This window comes from Rutidosis leptorrhynchoides, chromosome 3, assembly GCF_046630445.1.
Source record: "Rutidosis leptorrhynchoides isolate AG116_Rl617_1_P2 chromosome 3, CSIRO_AGI_Rlap_v1, whole genome shotgun sequence".
In the NCBI taxonomy this organism is placed as follows: Eukaryota; Viridiplantae; Streptophyta; class Magnoliopsida; order Asterales; family Asteraceae; genus Rutidosis; species Rutidosis leptorrhynchoides.
The window spans coordinates 150,579,271-150,595,916 of NC_092335.1; positions in this window are offsets into that span (position 1 = coordinate 150,579,271).

The following is a 16,646-nucleotide window of genomic DNA, read 5'->3' on the forward strand; positions in this document are numbered from 1 at the left end:
ACACACCACAACATGATGGTGTGTCTGAGTAAGAGGAATCAACTTTACTTGATATAGTTTGATTTATGATGAGTCTGATTTCTCTACTACCGTCTTTTAGGGATATGTATGAGAGTCTGATGCAGGCATACTCAATGTGATTCCAACTATGAAGGTAGAAAAGACACCATATGAGTTATGGCATGGGAAGAATCCCAAGTTGTCTTATCTCAAAGTCTGGGGTTGTGAAGCGTATGTGAAGCATGACACTTCAAACAAATTAGTACCCAGAACTATCCAATGTTACTTTGTATGATACATAAAGGAAACAATATGTTACTACTTTTACTACCAAGCTGAAGACAACGTGTTTTCTGCTCGGTCTACTGAATTCCTAGAAAGAGATCTTCTCTTACAAGAAGTCAGTGGGAGTAAAGTAGATCTTGAAGAAATTCAAGTACTTTAAAGTAACATACCTTCAATAAGCACTAGCAATCCACACGTTGAAACTGAGCACACTGTTGGTAATCCAGAACGTGTTACACCTGCACTTTATAGATCTAGTAGAGCTCATCGGCTTATGAGGTTTAATTATCTGATTAATTCAGATAAACCTCAACTAAGGGATTTTGATAAACCCTCTAGCTGTGTGAGGCCATATCAGATCCTGAATCTGAAAATGACTAGATTCTATGAATACAGATATGCAGTCCATGAAGGATAATCAAGTATGAGACTTGATTGATCTTCTACCCAATTGTAAGACAATGAGGTAAAAATGGGTCTTCAAAGGAAGACTGATATGGACGGTAATGTAAACACTTTTAAAGCTCGATTGGTGACAAAAGGTTATGATGAAAGTTTTTCACCAGTTGTGAGCCCTAAAACAATTAGGATACTTATTGCCATGGTTACTTTTCATGATAATAAAATATGGCTAATGGATGTCAAAACCGCTTTCCTAAATGGCGACCTAAGCGAGGACGTATATATGGTTCAGCCGGAAGGGTTTATGAATCCTAAGCATCCTAATAAAGTATGCAAACTTCTAAAATCCATTTATGGATAAAAGCAAGCATCCAGGAGCTAGAATCTTAAGTTTAATGAGAAAATCAATTCTCAAAACCAAGATAAGCTCTGAGTTTACATTAGAGCTAGTGGGAGCAGAGTAGTCTTCTTGATCTTATATGTTGATGACATATTACTTATTAGAAATAACATTCCAACTTGCAAGATGTCAAGTCTTGGCTTGAAAAATGTATTTCCATAAAGGATCTTGATGAAGCTACTTATATTATTGGAATGAGGATCTATACAATAGATCCAATTGGCTTATTCGTTTGAATCAAAGTACATACATTATCTTGCAGAGATTTAGTATGCAAAACTCCAAGCATGGAGATTTGCCAATGAAAAAGGGCATAACCGTGAGAAAGTCTCAAAAGTCCTATCACAGCAGATGAGATGAGACAAATGAAATGTATCACATATGCTTCGGCTATATGATCCATTATGTATGCCATGATATGTACTATACTCGATGTTTCATTAGTTTTGAGTTTGACGAGTCATTGTCAACATAATCCAGGTGAAATATATTGGATTGTTGTTAAGAATATTCTTTAGTATTTGTAGAGTACTAATGATATGTTCTTGGTTTACGGTGGTTTGGAAGAAGAGTTAAGTATTAAGTTTTTATACTGATTCTAGTTTCCAAACTGATCAAGATGATTCTCGATCCAGTCACGTTGTTTCTTTGTCATGATGGGCAAGACAGTTGATTGAAAGAGCTCTAGGAAGAGCACTATTGAACAATCTACAACAAAAGCAGAATACATTGTTGATTGAGAAGCTGCTCAGAAAGCTGTCTGGATAAGGAAGTTTGTTGTTATACTCAGAGTAGTACACAACATTTAACCTTCTATAATATGTACTGTGATAGTTTGAGTGTTAATATACTTTTGAAAGAATCACATGTACATAAAAGTATCTGGCACATTCTTCAAAAGTTTGACTACATTCATTAAGTCATTAAGAGGAATGATATTAGTATTCTTAAAGGTTCATACAAATGATAATGTGCTGACCCGTTCACGAAGCCCATGATGCACAACAAGCATGATGATCATGCTAGTAGTATTGGACTTCGTTATGCTGCTGATCTTTTTCATTTGTAATTTAATATTTGGATATTTTTGGAACATTAAGCAGTTTTATATTAATGAACTGACATACTTGATATGGTCGTTTTCATTTATATCACTGTGTTCTATATTAGCATGTTTAATCCATGAATAATTGTTGATTATTCAAAATCTCCATAATCGGTCATGTTATGGGAATAACATGAATTAAGATTAATGTGAAATTTTGGTTATATTCATTGATGATGAATAGTTAACTTGTTGAGACCAAAATTCATATGTATTCATTGATGATGAATATTGGAATGACCCAACCATGAGATGTCACTACATGGATCGTAGTCAGTAGTGAATCTTTTAGTGATTATGTCTTTGTGTCCTTAGACTTGAGATGCACGCCCGTCTTGATGAGTGTAGCATTGTACTTTGATATGGTTAAACACTGTCCTGAATAAGGCTGTTATAAAGGCCATCATTGGGTATAATGTAAAGCTCGTGATAGACACGTGTATGCAATATAGGATTTGTTCCTCTAAAATGTTTGGAGTTAGATACTTTTTGAGCTCCTCGATGAATGAATAAGATATTTGTGTGGCCGCACCCAGATGTAATTAAGATGATACTTAATTAATTTGGTGATCTAATTCAGTTCTAAGATCGAGAAATAAAATCGTTAAACAAATGAGAATGACCGATGATCCATATCTCAAGTTTAACTAAAGTATCTGAAACAAAAGGACGAATGACATTTAACACTTACCATAAACAGTTTCGAGAAACTACCCTCACATGAATTTGGGGACAATGACGTGTTGCTAGACGCTTACCATTGTTTGTATAGTTACTTGGTGTTGTGCCATGCACAAGTGGGAGTCTGAAGGATTAATGTGCAAGGTACAACATATAACTATATGGCCAAATTCATTTGAGCCTTCGGGGTCACACACATATACACCGAGACGTCGAATAAATATATATATGATGTATACATATTACTCAAGTAACAAAATAGTAAATCGAAATTAATTCATTTACTATTCATATGAATAGTAAATGAAACGAAATTAATTAATTTACTATTCACATGAAAGTGACATGATAGAAATTATTAATTATAAGTTTCATAAACTACCCCTAAAGTATTTGAGAAATACGACTTTTTAAAATATAGCATTGTATTTGAAAATGATCTTGATTTCTTTTGATTGGCTTTTTGCTATCAAACAAACGAATCTTGATTTCTTTTGATTTACTTTATGCTACCAAACAAATGAGATATATTATATATTCATATATGTGTATCATATTACGAAGTAATTTTTGAATCATTCTAATGCTTTCGATGAACTAAAAGGAAAAACACATATTACATATTTTGGGTTCATAATATTAATCAAAGGTTGATTGATTATTACTTGGGTTTGGACTAGCATCCATTGACGTTGTTTGAAGTGTAGTGTGGACTATCCAAAGAGACGGTCATATTTTTGATCGTAGGTTTCTCTCCTTCAATCAGGTTCTTCAAGAAAGGTTTCTCTCCTTCAATCAGTTTCTTCAAGAAAGGTATATCGTTTACTCATCTTATGATTTATATTCATGACAATTATTATGGTGTAACTGGATTTTTGGGATCGTTAATCATGTGCATGTTTCATTAAATAAGTGAAAATTTAATCTTGTTAAATTTTGTTCATAAAATAATAAAAGATTATTATTTTAACTATCCGCTGCGTTAATCTGTTTTGGTAAAAGTACACACGATTTTCCATCAGGAGCCACATCAATTTCTCGTTGACTTCCATCATGCAAATTAAACAAACGGCAATTGATTATATACCAATAGAAATAAATATAAATGAATCTACAAAAAACAATACCAAATCCCTTACTTGATACCTCAATAGCTTAGGCTGATGCTTTTGGAATCATAGTACTGAACGAATATGAATCTGGGTAAAATCCCAAATCAAGAACTATAACAAGAACACTAATTCTACGTACATGATACTTACATAAATGATAAATCTTCAATCCTTTAATTTCAGTGACTCAAAACACAAAGTGCTTTTTAGGTGAAATTGAAAGTTCTTTACTTTCACAACTTTATCTCAAGATTTGTGCCTTTAGAAGTGATTATAAAAGATAACACATCAAAGATCTTATATATATATATATATATATATATATATATATATATATATATATATATATATATATATATATATATATATATATATATATATATATATACATGAATTTTTTTAATTATTCAACAAAAGCAATACTTTACAACGGAATTTGTTTAATTATTCAACAAATCAATTGTTTAATTATACACACATTAAAATGTATGGAGAAAATGTGGTGGCTAAAATGATAAATGGTACACTTGATCCAGGTGTACTGATCGAGGAGAAACATACTACTGTAAGCAAAAATTAGGGTTGAAAAAGGTTGTAAGCGAAAAGACAAAAAACCCCTCATATGTTTATCATTTGATAAGCTTAACTAGATGGTTTTAACGCTCAGTTAACTCTGGGACCATACATGTATTATTTTTAAAACTTGGGACCAACCATGAATAATTTAAACTTTATGTCTCAATCTGATTTTTAGTACAAACTTTGAGGACCAACCATGATATTTTTTTCGTTTATAAAATGCCAAACGCAAGATTATGGGATCAATCAACCCCCGTAGGTTGACTTATTAAATGATTCTGTACGGGCCATTCATCATCTCATGTTTTAGGGTTAATCATTAGCTTTTTTCAATCATTTTATGTTACGTCAATTTATTCTTCACTATCATTGTTAAAGAATTTATTTATTAATTTATTTACCTATATAGTAAATGTCAACCAAATTGTGGTCCTACATACTAAATGTCAACCAAATTGTGGTCGTATCAGTTTAAACAGATTGTCGTTTTAAGCTTGTGTTCACACTATAAACAGCCCTTCATATTCGCCTTAATTTACAAAACGGCCCCTCAAGTTTACACTTTTTCAGGGGTAGAAAGCGTAAATATATAATTTTATTAAAATAAAATAAACTACTTCCACCCGAATTTTTAACGGACCATATCTTCTCGCACGGTGCGAGTTAAATTTTTTCGAGACCACCGTTCAACTCGAAAAAATAGGCGAACCTAACGGGACTAACTATACGCGAAACGAACATCGTTAAAAAAACACTAGATAACGAGCCCTATATTCTCGCTCGGTGCGAGTTAAATTTTTCCTAGACCACCGTTTAACTCGAAATAATTTTACGAACACAAAGCGACTAACTATACGCGAAACGGACATCGTAAAAAAACACTACATATTTCGGCCTATATTACATACATATACATACACGTCCAACAAAAAATCTAATATACTAGATATATTAGGTACCAAACAACGTATATCCAAACACGACCGCGCGTCGAATACAACCGCAGCAACGCGTGGTCGAATTTTTTTCTTGTTAAACATAAAGAGTATTAGAATTAGAATATGTTACTCCGTATTAGTAACATAATTAGTACTCTCTCCGCACAATATTAATTGTGCGTTATTACATTTTGAATTGTCCTAAATTAGTACTCCGTACTATATTTCATGAGATAAAAATAATAAAGTACATTTTTTTACTTCGTAGTTGATGTGTGCGAGGTGTACTAGGAAATAGTATTATTTTTATAACGAAATACTATTAAATACGATACAATTTTGCACAAGATATTTATTTATTTATAGAATGGATATACCTAAACCTTACTACAACACTTATAGGCAGTGTACCTAATCGTACAGTAGAGTAGTTTTTAGTAAGTCCGGTTCGTTCCACAGGGAATCTTTTAAACAAAGCTTAACGCTATATTAGTTTAACTTATAAAAATACAAATATATATATATATATATATATATATATATATATATATATATATATATATATATATATATATATATATATATATATATATATATATATATAAGTAATATTATTATTATTATAAAAAGGGGGTTTTTACCGTTTAATGACCGGTTTGTCGATTTTAAAACTTTAGTCGCAGATAAAACCTAATGTAAAATATTAAAAATAAATACAACTTAATTTTAAACGTAAAGTAAATAACGATAATGAAATTGCGATAAATAAAAGTGCGATAAAATAAAATTGCGATAATTAAAAAGTACGATAATTAAAAGTGCAATTAAATACAATGACAATAAATAAAAGTGCAATAATTAGAAGTGCAATTAAATATGAAAATAAAGGAATTATGCTTATTTAAACTTCCGTAATCATGATGTTTGACGTGTTGATTTTTAGTTTATTCCCACGGGTTAATTGTCCTTTGTCCTGGATTATTTAATATGTCCGTCTGGTTTTTGTCCATAACAGTCCACCAGTCATAAATATAAAGTGCGAGTGTCCTCGTCAAATTATCCTTATATCAGAAGTCAAATATTCCAACTAATTGGGGACTTAAACTGTAACAAGGTTTTAATACTTTGTTTAATAATTACACCAGGTTATCGACTGCGTGTAACCCAAGGTTTTAATACTTTGTTATCAATTATGCCAAGTGTCCTTGTACATAATTTCACCCCTGTTTTAATAAGTCTATTAACTATTAATCCATTCTCGTATCCGGTTAAATGAACGATTATTCGTACATATAAATATCCCGCCCATCGTGTCCGATCGAGTGCATATAGTTATTTCTAGGTACGTCCAATTGTAAATCTTTATATTAAAATTAACAAACTATCATTTAGTTAAACAAATATAAAGCACATTAATAGCCCATAGTCTAATTTCCACAAGTGTCGTTCTTTTGTCCAAACCCCAATTATTGTACAAAGCCCAATTACCCAATTTTAATATTTTTAGCCCAACATCATGCTTACTTCGGTATTAAATAAGCATAATAATAACTTAGCTACGAGACATTAAATTAAAAAGGTTGAACATAACTTACAATGATTAAAAATAGTGTAGCGTTACACGGACAGAATTTCGACTTACACCCTTACAACATTCGCTAACATACCCTTATTATTAGAAATTAAAATTAAAATTAAAATTAAAATTAAAATATATTATATATATATATATATATATATATATATATATATATATATATATATATATATATATATATATATATATATATATATATATATATATATATATATCGTATGATAGAGAGAAAGAAAAAGATGTGTTTATTTTGGCCAAAACGCGTTGAATTTATAGAACCTGGGCTGGATTTCAGAGCCATGAGATCGCATGGCTTTTGTGCCTCTAGGCCATGCGATCACATGGCCAGCTGGGAGAAGTCACATATCTTTGTTTTCTTTCTTGCCGACGTTTATAAATAATAATATAATATATAAATAATTATAAGAATTATTTAAATATTATATTTTATTTATGTGCATAGTTAACTTGTAATTTTTAGTCCATTCCGTCGAGCGTTGAGAGTTGACTTTGGTCCCGGTTCTGGATTTTCGAAGGTCCTTGCGTACAATTTAATATCTTGTATTTTGCATTTCGCTTCTTGTACTCTTGTAATTTTGAGACGCTTTTAATCAATAATTGGAACCTCTTTGATTGTATATTGTACTTTTGAGCTTTTTGGTCGTTTGCGTCTTCAATTCATCGAATCTGTCTTTTGTCTTCACCTTTTATTATTTAAACGAATATCACTTGTAAATAGAACAATTGCAACTAAAAGCTTGTCTTTCTTGAGGGATAATGCTATGAAATATATGTTCGTTTTCAGCATTATCAAATATTCCCACACTTGAGTGTTGCTTGTCCTCAAGCAATATAGTCTTGAAATAAAAATACTAGAATCACTTCTTTATTCTTCACACTTTGTACATCAGTGATTTCTATACGGCGGTATAAACAATGGTAGTAACGTTGTGGTTTACAGTCTCACATGACTATGAAAATTTAGATCCTTAAGGAAATTGGATCTTTATGAAAACATTTGATCTTTTGAAAATTAAATCTAGCTTTTACCCTAGATAAGTTTTTCCGGAATAACCCTTCACCGGTGTTTGCAAAATGTTTTTGTGGGTTTGGTGGGTTTCAGATTTGAAAATTTTAGCTCAAAACTTGTGGTTTTGTGTCACCCACTTTCTATCCTTGTATTGGGAAAGCAACACGTCCAGTATACTTGCTCCGTATATTACCTTTCGGTAAACTACCGTCCGGTTGTAAAGGAAAGCGTTGAACAAGCAACTGTTAAGGCAATGTCCCCTGACATGCTTTTAATTATGGTCTATAACGTGTCGGATGCAATTACTATCCTTGGTAGGAGCAATAGTAAAGCTCACCCTTATAATTTTTCTTCGGTCTGGCACAAGGTCCTGTCTTTGACCATGCTATATAACCACCGTTCTTACGGTTGACACCCGATTTGGTTCAGGTGACCTTAATGAATTCCAGGTGAATTCCTAGGATTTTACGTTCAATGGTAATGAACGCATTAAAAATGGGTTTTCAGAAAACAAATCGGTTTGTAATTTTGATCAAACTATTTTCTCGTTCAAGCTCGAGTTTAGATATCATCGAATTCCATGAGTTTGTAATTCTCAATCTTTAAGGTCAATCTCTAGGATTGAGTAATATCAGGCTTAAAAGCTGATTTTTGATCTTTAAGGAGATTATCCTTTCTGGGGATCTGGTTCATTAGTCTTATCCAGCTAATTTGCACAGCGTCCTCCCCATTTTACAAGACAGATCCTCTCATGATTAGGATAAGTCTGACCACTTGGTGACCCTGTTTGATGCTGAGGTCCGTGGATTTCCTGCTGATTTTAGAGATGACTTTTCTAGATTTTTCGTCAACCTACAGCTAGTCTGGACGACAACTTCATGACCTAAATCAAGAAGCGCGTTTCTTTTTCGGAAGACTTTACTTCCTTTTAATGATGGAATTGATTCGTCGTGTAGATCCATCTTTCTTTCAAATATATTACAGTAAATCGGGTAAAACGGTTAATTTTATCCAAAACAAAATTATCTTCAATTATTTGTACAAAAATATGTGATATATGTTCAAAATAACTTGGTAAATTTTTCCCACACTTGGCTTTTATTTTCTTTTATTTGCCTTTTTATTGTCCTCTATTCCATTTTAAATGAATTCTTAACATTTTAGTTTGTTTCTCAATTTATGTCCTTTCCGAGGTAACAATAATTTCGGTGTTAACACCTAGTTTTATCGTTCATAAATATGTATAAACATGATTTTGAATTCATTTAATTGAAAATTTTGAAAAATTTTATTAGAATTGGGTAGTCAGTATATAAGACTAGGGCTGTTCTTTATTATCAGAGAGCACTAGATTCTAATACAACTACTGCGTTACTAGTATTTTTAATGGTAACCAAGTTTTAAATTTAAAATTTTAAAAATCCGAAAGAATTTAACCCCTTCCCACACTTAAGATCTTGCAATGCCCTCATTTACAAGAAATCGGTAACAATTTAAATTATTGAGGGTGATTAGTGTAGAAAAATGATTAAATTTTATCAAAGTTTCCAAACATATTGGCGTTTGTTTGCTGAATGATAAATGGTGCATATCATTTGTTCATTCCGTCTTGTTGTTACATCACATTTGTTTTTCGTTTTGTCGTCAAAAGTACTAGCTTTTGCTGAACTTAATGCCAGTATTTGAAAATGCGCTATTTTACCCTGTTTTGTACAATCGACAATATACATACAATACAAATATAAACATGCATGGTAATTTGAAATGGGACTTAAAATCCCACTTTCAAATTAAATATAAAATATTAGTACAACATAATAAAAATATTAAACAAGACATTAATGTATCAAAATATAATGTGTTTAAACATAAATAAACAGAAATAATAATAAAATTTAGAAATCATATAAATTACCAACCGGAACTAAATCAATCATGGATAGGGGTTCCAGTTCATGTCATCGTCCGGGTTCCATGGTTGGTGATAGGTGTACTGGTATGCCTGGTTAGGGTCGTATAGAGTATAAGGCGGTCTCATCTCGGGCTGGTGTTGAGGATAGTAAGCTGGTCGGGTCGGGATGTAGGGCTCCTGAGGTGACAGCCGGCTCATAATCTGACTCTGATGATAGTCCCATCTATCATGCTGTCGTTGCCTAGAATGCTCGTAATCATTTCGGGCTTGCCACTGCTCCATCCGACGAAATCTCTCCGCGTTTTTCATGTCTACCTCATCTACACGCTGGTAGACATCAGTCATAGCCTCCCGAATGACATCCCTAATGTCATCTGCTTCCTTCATCTCCTCGTCTGATCCTCTTTCTACCTGCGAATGACTACCTACATAAGGTATTGCCTGGTTGCGTCTACTCTTCAATACCTTAGCACCCACATAAACCCTCAATCCTAAAAGCTCAACCTGTTCCCTACATTCCAAAAGTGGACCCCTTGGTTCTTATCTACACCTAAATACTCTCCAATGAGAGTAACAAAAATACCTCCTCCAATTATCCCCCCTTCCTGTATTCCTTCAACCATCTTAGATAAATAAAAACCAACACAGTAGGGGATATTAACAAAGCCTCTTGAGTCTCGAATACACTTTAGGTAAAATAAATCATGTAAGGTCAATTTTTCCTTGTTGTGACCTCTCTGTGTAATCGAGTTAGCCAAAAATCTATGAATTATACGAAGCTCGGCTCTGTTAATATGTAAGTAGGTATGTGTTCCTCCCCGCCCAAAAACATTATAGTCAGACATACACCTCCAAACGGTGTTCGCGTCAAAATTCCTATCTACCCTTTCACCACGATAAATCAAATTCATACAATCGGGTAGTAGTAATTCAGCGGGCGTATATATCTGTAATACCCTGGCCATGTCCAGCATGAACATCCTACCGCCAAGTATAAACCTAAGAAAACTTCTATCATCTAATCTATCTACATCTACATTTAACGCTATAGTACTCATAATTTCTACACACCATTCCTTATATACAGGTCTACGAATGGTGAATAATCGTTCTCAATCAGTAAAAGAAGAACTGCCATACCTTTGAATCAGATGCTCCCTAACACGGTCAGCTAGTTGGACCCTTTCCAAAGGATCCCAATCAATTACCCTAGGCACCTCTACCTCTTTTGTTACTAATTTGAATTTATTACTTTGAAATGCCGGGTAATCTCTCCATTGTCTATCGAATCTCAGATTAGGATGCAATGTGTTCAGGAATCGTTGGGTATTCTACAGGCGGATGCATCGAAAATACTATGAATTCATTAACAAACTGTAGTGGATCATAATAAGGTACGTGTTGATCAGACTGATGTTGTTGTTCCTATTGTGGTTCTTGTTCGGGTTCATATTGCATTTCTGGTTCTGGTTCTGGTTCTGGAGCTGGAGCGGATCGTCTAGATGATGACGATGATGAACCTCCAGTATCGGCTCTCTGCAAAACACATTAAATACAAAATTTGTGCATCCAAATATGCATTAGTGTTAGCAAAATAACAACTTAAATTAACCACAATAACATGTTAAATCAAACTTAAACTTATACGCATTTTCACAATTTTTACAATTCTACACTTTTTTAAATAAGCACATATGAAAATGTAGACAAAGTTTATAAGCATTTAACTTAAATAACATGTTAAAACAACCTTTACTAACAATTAAACAAGTCTCAAATGGCAGTTATATCAAATTAATCAAGTTCATGAATTTTGCACCTAAAAAGTCCACTTTAATCTTCAAAAATCATGTTTAGGATTAAAGTTTGGATCATTTAACTACCTAAACATGTTACACTACTCAATTTAGCAATAATTCATGACAAAAATCGGCCATAACCTGTTTATATCAAAAAGCCCCAAATTGCTCAAGAACACAAAACCTAGATTTCTAAATTTTTTGAAGTTTTTGGCTTCAAATCATGTTAAATAGCATCAATCTAGGTTATACATGTATAAAATACTAACAATTTAACACTAATTACACTAGAAATTAACAAAATCAAATTATGAAAAATATAGCTCAAGAACACTAAAAATTAAATTTAAAGAGATTTAGGGGTGAAATTGTTACCCTTTTTGATAAACACCTTATCAAATTCATGTTTAGAGCGGATTGTAGCGAGAAATTTGGTTGATTTTGATGTTAAATTGGTGATTTTAGAATATAAAATGTGTATGTGTTCGTGTATGTTGTGTGTGTTTTTGTTGGAAGCAGAACAACTCGATGGGTTTCTTGTATCTGGCCAGAAATTCAGCTCCATGCGATCTCATGGAGTTGAAGTTCAAAACCCATGCGATCGCATGGGTGTCCGGGTACAGTACTTTTGCTTTTTTTTTATTTATTTTTTTTATATAAAAACCTTATAACTAATAAAACATATAATTAAATAAAAATAAAAATTTTGTTTCTTTTTAGGACGAGGGCGTTTCGGATCGTTGTCCTAGTCCGTCCCTCGACAAAATTTTAAAATTTGTCAATTTTTAAGCGCGGTTTTAAAAGTAAAGATTTTTGGATTTTTTAAATGTTTTTGGCATACTTTAATTCAATAAGATTAAAAATAATGATAATAAAAGTTCTCGTCCCTCCTTTGGGTAGAGCAATTTCGGTTCAACGACCTAGTCTTCAACTCACGACGAATTTTAAAAATCAAATTTTTAACTTAACGAAATAATGTAAATATTTGTTTTTAAATTCACACCAAACTTAAATTTAAAATGCATAAAATTAAAAATTCATATTAAAAAATCACACCAAACTTAAATTTATATTTTTGTTTTTATACATACAAACTTATATTAAAAATATTAATTTTTTTAAATATTTACAATTTTAAATATATTGATTTAAAAAGTTTACAATATTATTATAATATTAATTTTAAAAACAAAGTAAAAATAAGAAATTAAAAATCTTTTTGGTCTTTTATCCCACTTTAATCAATCAAATATTATCAAAAACATACGCCCCTCTTTTCGGTAAAGTAATTTCGGTTCCATGACCTAATTTAACTCATGATGAATTTTTAAAATATTTTGAGTTGATTGATTAAAGATATTTATACCTTAAGAATAAACGGTAAATTTCGCAGTGATGTAATAAACTTTTGTATGATATCAATAATTTCGGTCGCAAGACCTAATTTTATTGAATACCAATTTAATACTTTATAGCGAACAAATTAGCGTTTATTATCAAAAGGTTAAAAATAAAAATAAAAATGAAAACTGTACATACTTACCCGTGAGATAGTATTCTTAGTGATATGCTTTAGCCCACTCATAAGATAGTCGGACTAATTGATTTTCCATAGCTACATAGGCGTAACCTCGAGCATTCAACGTTTTTTCTTCTAAACATATGAAGGGTCCATCTCTGCATAAAGTAACAAATTCAGTATTGGAATATGTCTGATTCGTCGAACATTTTCCTTCATGTGACCATTTTCCGCATTTGTGACATCTTTCAAAGTGTCGTGCTCTTCTTTTCGCTGCGGATTTTGAATTTCCTTTACCAAACTGTAACTTATTATTTTCGTTCCTGGATTCTTTTCTTACTCCGTCCAATTTACCTCTGATTAATGATACTATTTCACTTGGAAGGGTGTCATTATTACGTTTAGTGATCAAATCGTGTAGCATTAGACCATGGTTTAGTTCACAGGAAGTCTTCATCTCGTAAAACCTAAAAAAAAATAAAAATTCAGAATGGGGGGAGAAGACTAGTTCTTTAGGGTCTGCTAGGGAAAGACCATTTGGGTTCCATTTTCGAGAATTACACGAAAACAGAACATCTAACTCTAACAGAAATACATATTATCCTTTAAAGACTTGATTCTCCCCACACTTAGTTAGCTGTGGTGTTGAAATTGTGATTAACTTCATTGTCAACTTCCATTGGACTATCTATGTAATGTTTAACTCTGTGACCATTAACCTTAAATTCAATTCCATTTGAATTTATTAATTCTACTGTTCCGTACGGGAAAACTCTTTTGACTATAAATGGTCCAGACCATCTTGATTTCAATTTTCCAGGAAATAGCTTGAATCGTGAATTGAAAAGAAGAACTCTATCTCCTTCTTTAAATTCTTTTGAACTTCTGATTCTTTTATCATGCCATTTCTTCGTTCTTTCTTTATAGATTAACGAATTTTCGTATGCTTCATGTCTTAATTCTTCTAATTCATTTAATTAACTTAATCGTAGACGTCCAGCTTCATGTAAATCAAGATTACATGTCTTCAAAGCCCAAAATGCTTTGTGTTCAATTTCTACTGGAAGATGACATGCTTTTCCGTAAACGAGTTTAAAAGGTGTGGTTCCAATTGGAGTTTTGTAGGCTGTTCTAAAAGCCCAGAGTGCATCCTCCAATTTAATGGACCATTCCTTCGGATTTGATCCTACGGTTTTCTCTAAAATACGTTTCAAAGCTCGGTTGATATTTTCAACTTGTCCACTTGTTTGTGGATGATAAGCAGTGGAGATTTTATGAGTTACTCCATATCTTTTGAGAACTTTCTCAAGTTGATTATTACAAAAATGAGTACCCCGATCACTTATTAAAGCTTTCGGTGTTCCGAACCTTGAAAAAATACGTTTTAAAAAGGTGACTACAACTCGTGCATCGTTAGTTGGGAGAGCTTATGCTTCCGCCCATTTAGATACATAATCAATGGCAACGAGAATGTAGAGATTTTTATGAGATTTTGGAAATGGACCCATAAAGTCAATACCCCAAATGTCAAATACTTCACATACTTGAATGACATTTTGTGGCATTTCATCTCGTTGACTTATTTTTCCGGCCCTTTGACAAGCATCACAGGATTTGCAAAGAAGGTGTGCGTCTTTGAAAATTGTAGGCCAATAGAATCCAGCATCGTAAACTTTTCTTGCTGTAAGTTGAGGCCCATAATGCCCTCCTGTTGGTCCTGTGTGACAATGGTTTAAGATTTGACTAGCTTCATCTCCGAATACACATCGGCGTATTATTCCATCGGGACAACTTTTAAACAAATGTGGATCTTCCCAGAAATAGTGTTTTATATCACTAAAAATATTTCTTTCGTTTTTGGTATGATAATCCTTTTTCAAGGAATCCACATACTAAGTAGTTTGCATAGTCTGCAAACCATGGAATTTCATTATAATCTATCTTCAATAGATATTCATCAGGAAAGTTGTCTTGTATGGCCGATTTATTTAGAACTTCTAATTCGCGATTTTCAAGACGAGAAAGATGATCAGCGGCGAGATTTTCTGCTCCCTTTTTGTCTCGGATTTCAATATCAAACTCTTGTAAGAGTAGGATCCAACAGATTAATTTTGGTTTGGCATCTTGTTTCGAAAATAGGTATCTAAGAGCAGAATGGTCGGTATAGACCACCGTTTTAGCTAGAACGAGATATGATCGAAATTTGTCAAAAGCAAAGACAATATCAAGGAGTTCTTTTTCAGTAGTTGTGTAATTCGTTTGTGCTCCTTGTAACGTCTTACTAGCATAATAAATAGGTTGAAATCGTTTTTCAATCCTTTGTCCTAAAACGGCTCCCATTGCAAAATCACTTGCATCACACATAAGTTCAAACGGTAGATTCCAATTTGGAGTTATCATGATCGGCGCATTAGTGAGTTTTTCTTTAAGTATATTAAAAGATTTGATGCATTCATCTGAAAAGATGAATGGAGCATCCTTTTCTAGGAGTTTATTCATCGGAGTGGCAATTTTAGAAAAATCTTTTATAAAACGTCGGTAAAAACCGGCATGCCCTAGAAAACTCCTAACTCCTCTAACATTGGTGGGATGTGGAAGTTTAGCAATTACATCTACTTTAGCTCTATCCACTTCAATTCCTTCCTTTGAAATTTTATGACCAAGAACGATGCCTTCTTTGAACATGAAATGGCATTTCTCCCAATTAAGAACTAGATTTGATTGTTCGCATCTAATAAGCATTCGTTCAAGATTAACTAGACATGATTCAAAAGTATCACCGAAGACTGAAAAGTCATCCATGAAAACTTCCATGCATTCCTCTATCATGTCGTGAAAAATCGCCATCATGCACCTTTGAAAGGTTGCAGGGGTGTTGCAAAGTCCAAATGGCATGCGTTTGTAAGCAAAAGTACCATAAGGGCACGTGAATGTGGTTTTCTCTTGGTCCTAGGGTGCTATTGGAATTTGAAAATATCCGAAAAACCATCAAGAAAACAATAGTAACTATTTTCGGCTAATCTTTCCAACATTTGATCAATGAAAGGTAAGGGAAAGTGATCTTTTCTGGTGGCATCATTTAATTTTCTATAATCAATACAAACACGCCATCCTGTTACAGTCCTAGTAGGAATAAGCTCATTTTTGTCATTTGTGATGACAGTCATGCCACCCTTCTTAGGTACGCATTGAACTGGGCTTACCCATGGACTATCAGAAACTGGATAAATTAAACATGCATCTAGCAGTTTAATAATTTCTTTCTTAACAACATCTTGCATATTAGG